Consider the following 14,553-nt stretch of genomic DNA (forward strand, 5'->3'; position numbering starts at 1 on the left):
ACCCTTTAGATCCCTGCTGTCTGCCATCGAGCGACGGGTTGTGGTGCCATCCCAAAAAGGGAAAAAATCACTATCGTGTACCTTCTCTGGATCTGTTCAGCATATGGAATGATCTGATTCTAGCCATCTTTAAGAATAGGTTAAAAACCTGTATGTGTTTCTGTTCTTGTGTTGTTCTAATTGCTTCTATTGTTTACCTCATTTGTAAGTCGCTTTGGATCAAAGCATCTGCTAAATGACTAAATGTAAATGTACAAATTGGTAAGAAAAAGGCCAAGCTACAATCTACAGTCCACAATAACCTGACATGCATTTCATACATTTCTTGAAATAAGCTTTTGACACTGTTGGTGCAAACATCACCTGGGTTGGGATCAGGTTCTGCACCATGGATTGTTGAATCTGTTTGAACCTCAGGGTGCAGTCTGAGAAAGAGCCTTGAATACTGATGTATAATTTTCACCACACTGAGAGTCTGGAAAGGTCAATGGGTATGAATAAAAATTTCTAAAGTCCCAGGTTACATTTTCTGTTTGTGCAAATAATAGCTCCGATCGAAGCTGATAATTGTCGCCATTCAAAAGGTGAATACAGTCATACTGTTAAATTGGATTAGGAATAACATTTGCGGATGGAAATATGCAAACATTATCCTGTGCATTAATGTCTTCTCTGTAAGCCATCAATAAAAATGCTCTCACAGTGGACATCTCCTCCAAATCTCCCCTGCAAATAACTTGTTAGCATGGTGTTTAAAAATGAAACAACCTTGTAACAATTTATAATTGAAATGCATGTAAAGTAGCACTGACTAGATTATAAGGGAACACCTGGGCTGTACTTGGTATTCACAAAAGCAAGTATGCTGTATTGTGTCCTTGCCTCTACTGAACTACTGAATAAGTCGCTCTCCCGTAAGACTGAATGAAGACCTTGAGCTTGACTTTACAATCTTAATGCCATGTTACAATTCCCTACAAATCACATCCCCTGCAAAAGACTTCAATAGTCATTGGCTGTCACTACCTGTGCCTATAAAAATGGTACTGTATAGCTCAGGGTGTACACACTGTGTGCAGTAGTATACAAATCTGGTTCCTCCAGCTTGTGTTTCCTGGGGTTGTCTGTGAATCTCAAGGTTTGAAGAGTGGGATCAGATTCTCTGTGACTTCCTGGGATGTAATTTGACAGACAGGCAGGTAGTAGCCCAGCAGTGTACTGCTGTCAAAGTGAGTTGAGATCTTCCCTGAGACACATAACACTGACATTTAAACTGCTTCAGGTTCACTGTGGTTTTAAAAACACAACAAATTATTTGACAATAACAAGACCCACATTTGTATTAATTTATGCCACAGACCTTTTAAATAATTTAGTGGCTGACTTTGGAAGACTGGAACAAGAAAGTTATTTGCTCTTATAAAGTTTATACCACAATCTCATTAAAATCTTTACTGGTACATAAAAACATTATAAACTGGTCCCACATCCTATTAGATGTCTTTAACTGCTATGTACTTACATAAGAAAAAGTATTTATTACATTGTACTTTTTGTGTTCATCTGTTGTTCAGGGTAGGTTTGCACTCTAAAAAATACTTGGTTATTTTTAACCCAGCAATAGGTCAAAAAGAGACAAACAAAACCTCAACCTTTGCTAATTGTTACCTACACTATGCTATGTTTCAACCCAAAATGCTGGGTTTTTAACCAATCCTCTTTTTGAACACTGGGTTGAAAATATCCAACCCAATATCACTGAAATTTGTGTTATAGTCACAAAATATTTGATTAATGTATTTGTGTTATTGACACAGATTTCTGCTGTTTTTCATGCCACTGGAGCACAAATGTCTTTTTCTGAATTTATAAAAACTCAAGAACTATAAATAGTTTTTTGTGTCTGTGGCACGACTTTCTTTATCGTGTTATATTTTGTTTTCTCGTTATTTTTTCGTTATTTTTTCCTATTTTTTACCATTGTTTAAAAAGCGTAAGAAAAACATGTAGAAACCAATACATAAAATTACATCCTAATGCAAACCCCAAATCTAACCCTAAACCAGTGCTTCTCAATTATTTTCTGTCACGCCCCCCCCAGCAAGAAGTAAACATTTCGTGCCCCCCCAACTCTCTGCCGTGACTGTAAATAGTATAATTTGTACTATAATATATAAAATTGCACATCTGCAAAACATTGTATCCTTATTAACATAAAAGAAAACACAAAAAAAGAAATATCGATCAACTTACAACAAATAATAACTTTATTAACATTGTTTTTTAGTCTGTAACAGAAAAGACTTAAAATGCATCAATTTGCCTGAAATAAAAAAAATCAATCCTTATTTAAAGTATAATATTTTTGACCATTTGATACTGAAAAATTAAATTAAATATAATAATCAATAAATAATAATTAAAAACTCAAGCGGCTTATCAGCGTGATTGGGGTGTAATGTCTTTAAAGGTTCTCTAAGCGAATTCACGCGTTTTTGACCATAAAACATTTTTTGTTACATACAGCAAACATCATCTCACTATCTGCTCGCTTCCTGTCCGCTGATCAAACTGTAAAAAAAGCGATCTCTGTAGACAGCCCAGCCTCCACAAACTGCAATAATAACAAACTGGCCAAGCCTACACCAGAAACCATAACAAAGTGTTCTAACCAATAAACCCCAAGAAGGATTTGGGGGTTGGGTTTGGGCGCGTTCATGAAAGCACGGAAGGGAGGGGGAGGAGTTAACTACGCTCAGTTTGTTTGAAAACACATTTCAAAAATCAACACACAGATTCGCTTAGAGAACCTTTTAGTGACGGTGCAAAAAAATCACTTCCTGAAAAAGTATTTTCCCCGGGGTCTCGCGCGCCCCCCCTGCTGTCGCTTCAAACCCCCCCTGGGGGTCCCGTCCCACCATTTGAGAAGCACTACCCTAAACCCAAGCGACAATGATTTAAAAATAGGAAAAAACAATAAAAATAAAATTACAAAGTCGTGCCACAGACACAAAAAACTGTTTATAGAAATTCGTGCTGAGTAATACAAAAAAGACATTTGTGGGATGCTCTTATTCAGAAAACATTAAAACACAAATTAATTGGATGGGTTTTCAGAGACTGGGTTGGATTTTATCAATAATTCATGAAAATATAGATCTGAGGTGTCTGTAAGAGGCAAATATGGTGAGAGGCAGGGTGGGAAGATAAACAGAACATAGCATACATCCAAATGTGCCTGTTAGTGTTGCTAACCTGATTGGTTAGCAGGATTTGAGTTCATCCCTCCCGTGGAGTCAACCTATTTGCAGCTAAATCCACTGAAAGAACACACTGTGAAATGATCATTTTCTGCATTATACCCGAATTACCAGCTGTGCCTTCAGATAATAAAGGATTACACTTAATCCCACAATGCATCGGGGCAAATCTAGATAAGCACTTGTATCTGTTGTACTTGAGAGAGGGAAAATAAATTAAGGAGATACTGAAAAATAGATTTGTGGAACAAGCAGTTCAGACAGGTAACCTTATAACCTTGTTTCATTCTTCATGATTGCTGTGAGCTTAGGTAATGCATAGAAAATGTGCTGCTAAACTAATTATCACTCAATTGACTGAAAATGGTGATGGATTTTAAAATTCAAAAATCTCCTTAAAGTTCAGGGATACATGCCAAAAGCAACTTCCCTTAAAATTAAACATACAGAAAAATGTATGTCATATAAAAAAGCTACATCAAAGATAACAGATATTGAATGCAACATTCAATATGGCCGCGCTAGGACAAAAGTCAAGCCTTTCAGTAAAATGCATTTAGATTTCATAATTCATAAAAAAAAAATATCTGTAAAGATTATCTTGTTGGGAAAAACTGTCATAATCTTTTATTGAACACAGAGCTTACTTTTGCGATAATACAAAAGTCTATGGGAAAAATGAATGAGCTTTTTGGTGGGAGAACTAGTGTCACGCTATTCTCAAGGGGAGGGACTCCCCTTTCCAGCCTAATTTAAGCATAATAAAACTGAATTTATAGTACAATTGATGTCACGCTAAATTGTTGGTAGGAAATATGTTCTATAATCTGATAGGACTTGAATGACTAAAATAGCTGGCCACCGAGTGCCACTTCCTTAAAGGGACTTTGTAATTATATGCTAAAGAGTGTCCTCTGAACTTCCTGAAATCCCCTGGAAAGCATTATTTATATTAATCAAAATTAATCTGACAAGTTCTTACATAATTAAACTGAGAAGCTTTAAAATAAACTCAGCTGGATGCTTCTGTATTTGCACAGTAAACTGCATGGATGTCACACATTAGACATCCCTCTGTACTTCCTAAATAGCTTCCACGGCGTCTTTTATTGGTTGTCGGCTTAAATTAAATGTTGCAATGCACTGTGTCTTCATTCCATTGTACATTTTGTAAAAGATCCCAAAAAGCCAATATGCAGAGACAAGCAATTTAAGTAATGCTCGAGCTGGCCTTGCTTCTCCCTGCAGGCTTGGGTACACTTTTAAAAAATCCAATACCATGCAAAGTACAATTTTAAAAACAAAGGTTCCACTTACTTATAGATCCAAAAAAGGTTTTACAGCCTGTTGACATAGGGGCACACATTTAAGTTGACATAAGGAATACACATTTAAAAGTCTTTTAAATGTGTGGTTGAATAGAAAACAACCACAGGTGATCCAAACCTATAAAAAATGTGACATAAAATATCTAAAATAATAATAATAAACATACAGTATGGTATACATTAGTATGAACCAGTGAAATGTACACCCAAACTCACTGTACGTTAAGTCGCTTAACCTCTTGTACTTACTTTATGTCAATCAAGAGGCAATCAGATAATGTGTCCTTTAGATGATGAGCTACCAATTTTCAAATCAAGGGAATGTATTTATACTAATGGATAAAGGGACATCAGTGCTGCATAAAGCCTCAATCACTAAAATTGGCCCTGATATCATCTCTCAAAGAGTATCCAACTGAATAACAAACTCTGATGTTCCTATTCACACGCATCCTTATTAATTACCTGTGTAACTAATTACAAAGGTTCAAAGCTGAGTAAAAAGACATCATACAAAAATGCATGCAGCCAACTACAAAAGACACGAAAAGGTAGAAAAGAGACAGGCTAAGTAAGATCACACAAGATGATGACATGCACAGGATAAAATGATGAGACATTCGTATCTATTCACAAAATGCTCTTAGCGTAGTGGTTCCCAATATGCAAGGTGTTAATGGGGGTTGGCAAACTTTTTTAATGACTTAAATAACAATGTTATAGTGATCTTAGATCTTGTTAGAATGTATGTAATATGTTGATATTAACAATTAATATCACAAATAATCCATATATCTTTTGGAGTCATGTATGACTGAATATGCATTAAACATGCATTTGCACTTATTTTGTGAAGTAAATTTAAATGCATTTTAGTTTTTTATATGAATGTACTAACGTACAGTATTTGCCATATTAATATATTATATGTTGTGTGACCGTAAGATGCTTAAAGGAATATTCCATTTTCTTAAAAGCAAAATCCAGATAATTTACTCACCACCATGTCATCCAAAATGTTGATGTCTTTCTTTGTTCAGTCCAGAAGAAATTATGTTTTTTGAGGAAAACATTGCAGGATTTTTCTCATTTTAATGCACTTTAATAGAGCCCAACATTTAATACTTAACTCAACACTTAACAGTTTTTTTTCAAGAGGTCACAGAGGACGAACGCAAAACTCCGCCCCAGTGTTTACAAGTGTGTTGAAAGAGGACCGTTCCTACGTTGTTGTATGTCAACTGATACTAATTAATGTCTTTGTGTCAGTTTATTGTTTACAATGGTCCGCAAATTGACGTTTTATATATGTAACACGTGACCTCCCTACGTCACTACGCATTTACGTTAGGTCGCGCTGGACCGGACCTAAACGAAAAGTTGCAGGTTAAAAGAGCATATTTTTTTTCTTGTCAAAAATGACAATCGTTTCGCTAGATAAGACCCTTATGCCTCGTTTGGGATCGTTTATAGTCCATTGAAACTCCGTTGAAAAAACTGTTAAGTGTTAAGTATTAAATGTTGGGCTCTATAAATTCCATTAAAATGAGAAAAATCCTGCAATGTTTTCCTCAAAAAACATAATTTCTTCTGGACTGAACAAAGAAAGACATCAACATTTTGGATGACATGGTGGTGAGTAAATTATCTGGATTTTTCTTTTAAGAAAATGGAATATTCCTTTAAGAGGGTTACACACAAGGATGTGTGTTGCTTGGAGTGAAAATGTAAAAAGGTTGTGAAACACTGCTTTGGTGCACAGTAATGAGATGGATTTTTGAAATGGATGCTGCCGCAGTCTTTATTTTAACACAAAAGCAAATGGTCTGTATGAAAATGAGGTAGGAGACAGGACAATAGTGTGTTTGACATATTACAGTCTCAAAGCAGATAGTCATTTTCGATTCAGACTCAACAGCGTGCCGATGAAAGCTCAGGTTTGGCCCATTGGTTAGAAGTATAGTTCTCTTTTAATTTAATAAAAGTAGCCAGGTGTTACCAAAACAAAAAGACAAACGCATTTACAAAGATAGCTTTGAGAAATTGCATTTTGTATACAGCATCTAAAGCATGATTGCTTTTCCAGATGCTGTTTACGCATCAACGGTCTTTATCAATGCCATGTCTAAAACACTCCTTCTGAAACCACAACTGTGATGTCAATAAGGTACAAGATGGCATTATTAAACCTCAGTTGCAACAATGTAGATTTCTGCTAATAGAAATATACATATATAGTATTATATAGTATTTACACTTATATAGTATATAAGTGTACTATTTATTTATAGCTATATTTACACTTTCTCTACTCATCCTTGTATGTTTTATATCGGTGCCAAGTTAAATTTACACATTTGGCAGCCACTTTATCCAAAGCAACTTAATGCATTACACAGTATACATTTTTAATCAGTATGTGTTTTTCTTGGGATAAAACCTGTGGTCTTTTGTGCTGCTAATGCAATGCTCTAACATCTACTGCGGAGCTATACAGGAGCTCTCTTATACAGTTCAATTCACTGCATTAGATAAAAAAAGAAAAGTAGCCTCAGCAAACAATTTCTGAGCCTTTTTGTGCATTTCCAACTGGTCTCAGGGTGATTTCTATTTGATGCATGAACTCAATTCCCCTCAAGTGCCCTTACAAAGTAACCATGGGTGTAGAATATCACAAAGACATTTTCCACTGAAGTCTCACAGCCAGGAAACATTATTTACATTTTGGTTTCTTTTTAAAACAATAATTTAAAACCTAACAAACCTCTTGTGAAACAAGAAGGCCTTCTTGAAAATAAATTTGGTTGGATGTTTTATTATCATGACAATAATACATTGTAAAATGTAAAACATAATATGAATTAGTTTGTGTGGTGTTTCCAAATATTATTTAGGACCACCGTATGTCCCCTTTAAGTCAAAAATGTGGTTTATAAGTGTGCAGCCTATTTTCAAACCATGAAAGGATCTTATCGATTTCAGAGACTTGAAATCCTATTCATGGAGGCAGCTTTTCCCCTGGTGACCTTTACGGTTTCCAGCTTTAGAATAAAGGAAAAAACAATGTTAAAACAATAGCATGTCTTTTAACCTTTGGACAGCTCTGTGACGTGGGAACTAAAGGCTTAATCAAACTGATTCCTATTCTTGTACTCTGTGGCGCACATGTTCACACAGATCATTTAGTGATTTCTAATTCTGTCCATGTCAGCAACTTTTCCCGTTGGTATATCCTATTCCTGCCTGCTCATATGAGCTATTAATTCCTCCTTTCTCGTTTGCCATGTAATACACCACTGCTTGTGCAGTATCTAAAACAGGCCTTAGGGCTTTAATTACAGAGGACATTACTTTGAGACACTTATGGAAACACTCATTCTGAGATTGGATGGTCTGCAATTAAAAGAGTAATTTATAACTGCTGGGCGGGCTGAGCCTTAAAGGCACTTCAAAAAATAAAAACATTTCTGGGAACTAAAAACACTATGTTTCTGCATCAACTATACTTGTACGACCAATTGTACAGATGGTACAGTACAGAAAACATTTGTGTTCATTAATTTTGTTGATGTTAGTAAGTGGAAACTACACTTGTTGACTTTAAGATGCTTTTAAGAAACAATCATTATAACTAAAGAACTACTGAAGTGCATTAAATTGCATAGCTTTGTTTTGATGCATTGACATAATATCAATTAAAACAGGAAGTTATGGTTGGACACATTGAGTGGCTCCTCCCCTTTAAAAATACCAAATAGCATTGAGTTTAGCTCATATCTTCTAAATGCACATTTTGTGGATATTTTGGAGCACATTGGTTTCTTAAAGGCTAACATATTTATGAGGGCTGTGCAATATACCGAAATAATCAGAATACATTGGAGCATTTTCATTTGGACATTGATAACAAATGTTCTTTTTGTAATTGTGAAAAAAAGACTATTGTACACTTATTCTATGAATGTCCCTGCTCATCCTTCTTTTGGTACAAGATGTCACAATTTTATAGTATTTTATTGAACTGCAATCTAAACTTAAATTTATCTTCAGTTGTACTGCATTCAAATGAATATGACTTTTCCAAAGGAAAAATGTTTGTCATTTATTTGTTTTTGCTATTAGGAAAATGTTATATTCACCAGGTCAAATGGAGTAACTCAGAACCCAATTTTGTTCATTTTCACACAGCCTTTAAAGTATATTTAACATCTATAAAATTTGTAAAGAACAAAAAGGCTAGAAAAACTGCACTGAAAAAAATCACCGGTTGCACATGAATGAATAAAGTTTCCTTAAAATGATTTTTCTTAAAAATAAAATGATTGGATCTACGTAATTTAATTACGTACACGAGTTTAACATGATTGAATCAAGTTTTCTTAACATTAAATTAATTTTAATTAATTTCTTTTGAAGAAAACATAATTTAATCATGTGCAAACGATGTGCAGAATTTTTTTTCCAGTGTGTTTCACTTTTAAATGAATTTAATGTATGTTTGTGATTCCCTTTTTATTGTTTTTTATTTATTTTGTTTTTGTACAGTATCTGAATTGTGAAAATATGTGACGTTATGTGGATTTTTTTGTATAGTTCTGAATTTAAAATGTTCAATAATAAAAAAAATATATATATATATCAGAATAATTGCAAAGGTGTATATGGCAATATGCATATTGAAATAGTTTCCAATAACTGAATCATTTTTATTCTTCTAAAGTTTTAGCAAAAAGTCTGTCATGTGAATACAGTAAGTTCTTGTGTGTGCTCTTATGTGTGGAAGAAGATCAACAATCAGAAAGAACGTGAAATATCTGTGTTATGTGATTTTCAGTATTTTAACATTTTTTAATAAGTTCAAATAGATTTTTCCCAACTTAAAGCAATATCTTATTGCATATTTATTGCATCATTTAAAGAGCACCTATTGTCTGATTCACAATTTTACATTTCCTTTGATGTGTAAGTGCATTAGTACATGTTAAGGAAATGCAAAAGGTACAAACCCCAAAGTAAACAATGACGCAAGTTATCGTCTCCAACGTAACTCTCTTTTCTTGGACTACAACAAACACACGGATTGTAGGCAACAGTTTACATCCTGGGATTGGTGATGTAGTAAACACCGATATTATCATAATCATCCTGCTTGGACTCACAGCCTGTAAGTTAACTCCTGTCAGCATTGCAATGTGCGTGAATCTTTCAAACATGGTAAGGAGCGTCACATTTCCAGCTGAGGTCAGAGGTATTCCGACCAATCACAACGTACAGATTAGCTGGCCAATCAGGGACACAGCGCTTTTCAAATCTGTGCGTTTCAGGAAGAAAGTGAAATCTGGAGCTACAAAAATGTACGGTATTTAAATAATTCTTTTTTTAACCTTAAACCATGCGAACACATTGTATTATACAAAATACACCAAATAGCCTTTTTTTAGCAATGAAATAGGTGCTCTTTAACAAGTTATCACTTTTCCTTCAATGGAGTGCTGCCCTATTTGGATTTCATGGGGTAATAGAATTCATTTTAGGCTGCACGCTAACCTTCATCACTTTGGATGATAGCCTAGATTCGCAAGTTGTTATAAATGCATAAGAACAGCTGGACTGACAGGTAAAGGACATCGATAATACCATTTCCAACACTCCAGGCCCAGTGCCAATTTATTCCTCTTTAGGAAAGAGAAGTAATTTATGGGAACCTTGTGAGGTCAACTGTGCACATGGTTTACACTTGCTTCAGTTGTCATGGAAACGGATGGAAAGCTTGCTGACTTGGTGTATGATGTGTGTATTCATGCATTAGGATGATGATTAACCAATTCATGGATTAAGGTGTCTTTCTTGTGTGGTTTGATGCATGAAATGTACTAACGCATTGTATAGACTGGAGGTGATGAGGTCAAGGAAACACATTCTGCGCAGGAATATTCCTAGATGTGAAGTGTATATGTCCTCGGACGAGCAGCTTGGATTTTTAATGCTTTGAGTAATTCAGGCCATTTAAGGGTATTTGGTGAAGAATAAAAGAGGCTAGGCAGGGATCAGGCCTTTTTGGTTTGATTCAAACTTATTCAAATACTCATCAGACTCTCGGTCTGTTTTCCCTATAGAGAGAAAATGCTGTAAACAATCAGAGGGTCAGAAAGCAATCTGTAATATTTATTTGCACTCATCTTTAAATGTATCTTGCGAGTACAAAACCAAGAGCAACAACAAAATAATAATTCATGTTTTTATTATGCTTTCCTAAACAATGACAATGAACACAACTCACAGTATTTCCAAAGCAACATAAAGGCTGCATATTTTCTTTTTAATTTAGCATCAGCCACATTCAGAAACTGAGCCGTGCAAAATGCATCAGCACCACGGCTCTATCTCTCTTGGTCATTCTACTTCTCTCAAAAATAAAACCCAATCAGGACTGAGAGTACCACTCACCACACAGCCCTACTCAGATATTTCCATATCCTGCCATTTTCCAAAGGGGGTCGGGGGTTTGTGTGGATGCGTAAGCAGCTGTAATTTAGAATAAATAATGCAACACCATGTCCCTACGTCCCTAAATATGTTTACGCACAAATGTGCATCCACAAAACAAAATAAATACAAACACCCATACACAAACATATTAACGGATTGTGGTAAAGGTCATGCCGGATCATGCAGACACATACAACACATTACTTTTGTTTACCCTCTAAAATATCACAATGCATGTTGTTAATTATCCAACTGAAGTACGTAAATGAAAGTGTATAAGTGAAAAGGCCTGGTGGTAATAGACTAAAAGCTGTGTTATGTTAGCGGCTTTCAGCAAATTCGGATGGCATAAGGGATTCAGAGCCACTGAGGAAAATTTAATTTCTCTGTGCTAAAAGGACACAAACATTAATTCAATCTAAGATGGGTTTATATCGTTTCAGAGTGCTACAGAGCTCAAATACATTTCTACTTCCCAGGCCTGGCTATTTTTATTTTTTTACCTTTAAAATGCTCACAAAGAAAATGGATCAGATGGAGCTTTAGCTCAACTATTGCATCTCACCTGATACATGGGGGACTTAAAAGCGTATCCTGAGGTGTGTCTGTGTGTACAGTATGCTGTCAGCATCACTCAGCAGGATAGCTGCAAATGCAGAATATCCACTACTAGGATGAAGATTTATTTTTTTAACCCAGACTTTTTCTCTTCTTCTCTCAGCTGTCATGGGTCTGTGATTGCATTGATAATGTGTTTTTTTTTTCTCTGAACAGAATCCAATGCTTACTGTTTGTCAGAAAACGTTCAAGTCTCATTCGTTTCCTCATCTCACTTTTTACACACCATTCTCAGAATACACAATCTCAGCAGAATTTTCCACAATTTTTTATTTTAACCCTCATAAGCCCAGATTTTCCTGTATGTTAGAGTTCCGCAGGGTAAAAATGACACCAGAGATTAAAAGAGTGATTTCAAAAAATATATAGACCGTTTCGTAAACAAGCGGCTGTCGCGGTTCGCACGTAACTTTCGGTAAACTCTGCTAATAATAAATAACCACGAAGTTCTTTAAAAGTAGTTTATTTATATAACAAGCAAAAAAACAACACACACATAGGAAACCAAAACATTTGTTATTTTCGACGAGGCATTTGTTCAAGAGATCAGTTTAACAATTAGTCAGACCATTAAAAAAAACGAAACCGGAAGTAAAGGTCGGATCCAGGCGTGTATCACATGTGTCCGATGAAACCGTCTATACATTTTTAATGATATAAATTATATATATATATATATTATCCATTAGCTTGCTTGTAAAATATAATTTTTTGTGAAAATCTCACATAAATTATCATCTAAATTTGATTTAAATTGTTTTTAGATATTGAACTAGATGTTATGTGTTGAATTCAGCCATCAGGTTTTAAGAAAAAAACATTACAGTAAAATAATTACAGTTTAGGAAATAAATCATTTTGACCAGCATAGAGACCCATTCATTTTACTGGATGTGGTCAACTGCTCAAATCACTACTTTAGTGATACATTTTGTGAATTTATGTTAATATAAATTAGACAGAACATTAGACAGGACATTACAAATAAATATTATTTTTGTTAAATATTATATTTTGTAGTTTTTGATGCATTTTGAAATGTATGTTTTTACAAAATGCCACAGAAATTTGACTGAATGTAAGTGTGTGTGTATCTGTGTGTGTGTGTGTGTGTGTGTGTGTGTGTGTGTGTGTGTGTGTGTGTGTGTGTGTGTGTGTTTGTGTGTGTGTGTGTTTATGTGTGTGTGTGTGTGTGTGTGTGTGTGTGTGCGTGCGTGATTGCGCATGTCTTTTCTATATTGCATTTGTGCTCTAGTACCAGGCCTACTTGTTGAAATTTTCAGATTTATTCTGGATGCATTGATTTAATTTTTTTGACAAATAAAAAAAATTCTAATTCATTTTCAACTGGGATCATTTTTACCCCAAAGGGACTAATTAAGTAACATTGTTATGCCTCTTTAGAACAACCGAATCAAGCCTATTTTTTTAAAATATTAAAAATCTTATTCCACTGAGATGAAGGGAGCCATGTTTTTAAACTAAAGAAAAGTGGCTTGGGGCTAAGATTGACCCCAAGGGTCTTATTAGGGTTAAATGTTTGATAATGGTCTCAGCACAAGCATGCAGACATTTATGCTTTATAATGACACTAGAGCTGTGTTTGCAAAGAAGAGAAACTTTTTGCATTTATTTCCTTTTTTTGCCTTTCAGCATGATGTCAGACTGACTCTCAGGCAACTCTTCTACCTTCAACTTCCACTCGTATCCCTCTTTCATTCTTGTACTGTGTCTTTTTCACCTGATTTTTCCTTTTCTATTACTTTATATCTCAACATCTTTTTATCTTTCTCCCTCACAGACACACACGCTCTCTCTCTAATAATAGCTTCCTCTCTGCTGAAGGTCCTGCGGATCATCTGTTGGGGCCACTTCTCTCACTCAAGTGTTATACTGGTCTGCATCTGTGGAAAAACCTGAGGATGTGTGTACACCAGTGCACCTGGCATTTTATATTATCGCAGCCATTCTTCACCCGCTAACAATGTTCTAAAGCTGCAAGAACACATTTGTTAACTTGTTCCCATTCTGTTCAGTTCAATCAGATTGTTAATATAATAAACCGAATGACAGCGAATAAACCGGCATGCCTTTACAGGGGTAATGAGTGATGAATGTTTTCGCCGAGTGCAATATGGTGCAAACAGAGCCCAGCATTTTATTTAAAGAGCACTGGAGCGTCTGCATCAGAGGTACAGCCTCAGAGATTAAACATGTACAGTATACACACAGCCCCTAATGGTTGATACAGTAACTACACATTTGGTACCACAAAGCAGATTTCTTCATTTATAGCCATAAAAACGCAGGCATGACTGAAATTATTTTTTTAACATAGCAAGCACAGTAGCTAATGCGGAGCTTGGGACTTTTCTTAGCCAATTAACATCAAAAGGGGGTACCATGCCGGCCAATGAATGGGAATGCTTGGGAAATAAATACACCTGATACCCTATACGGCACCATATAAAATTCACTGTTGTTGCACAATATTAAGTATGATTTACACAGGATGAAAATGTGTGAAATGTGTGTTAGTCAGAGAAAGACAAATGTGACAAAGCAAGAGAAGAGAGAAAGAGGAGTGAAGGGAGCAACATTATAGAAACAGACCTTACGGCAATAATCCTGCATGGTGAGTGGTACAAGATAACATAGCCCTGCATGGTGGCCTGCAGCATCTGTTGGTCTCCCTCTTTGTGCTGCTGAAGAAACATTGCTCTCATATAGACCCCCGACCACGAATTCGATGAATATCAGAAATGAAGTCGTCGTTTCGAGAGCAGTAATAGCCCTGGAAAGCATGTCATCCGGCTCCCTGTTATGGACAGAATGAAGTGGAAAATTGGCCATTTGCA

The sequence above is a fragment of the Misgurnus anguillicaudatus genome, chromosome 5 (assembly GCF_027580225.2).
Source record: "Misgurnus anguillicaudatus chromosome 5, ASM2758022v2, whole genome shotgun sequence".
NCBI lineage: Eukaryota > Metazoa > Chordata > Actinopteri > Cypriniformes > Cobitidae > Misgurnus > Misgurnus anguillicaudatus.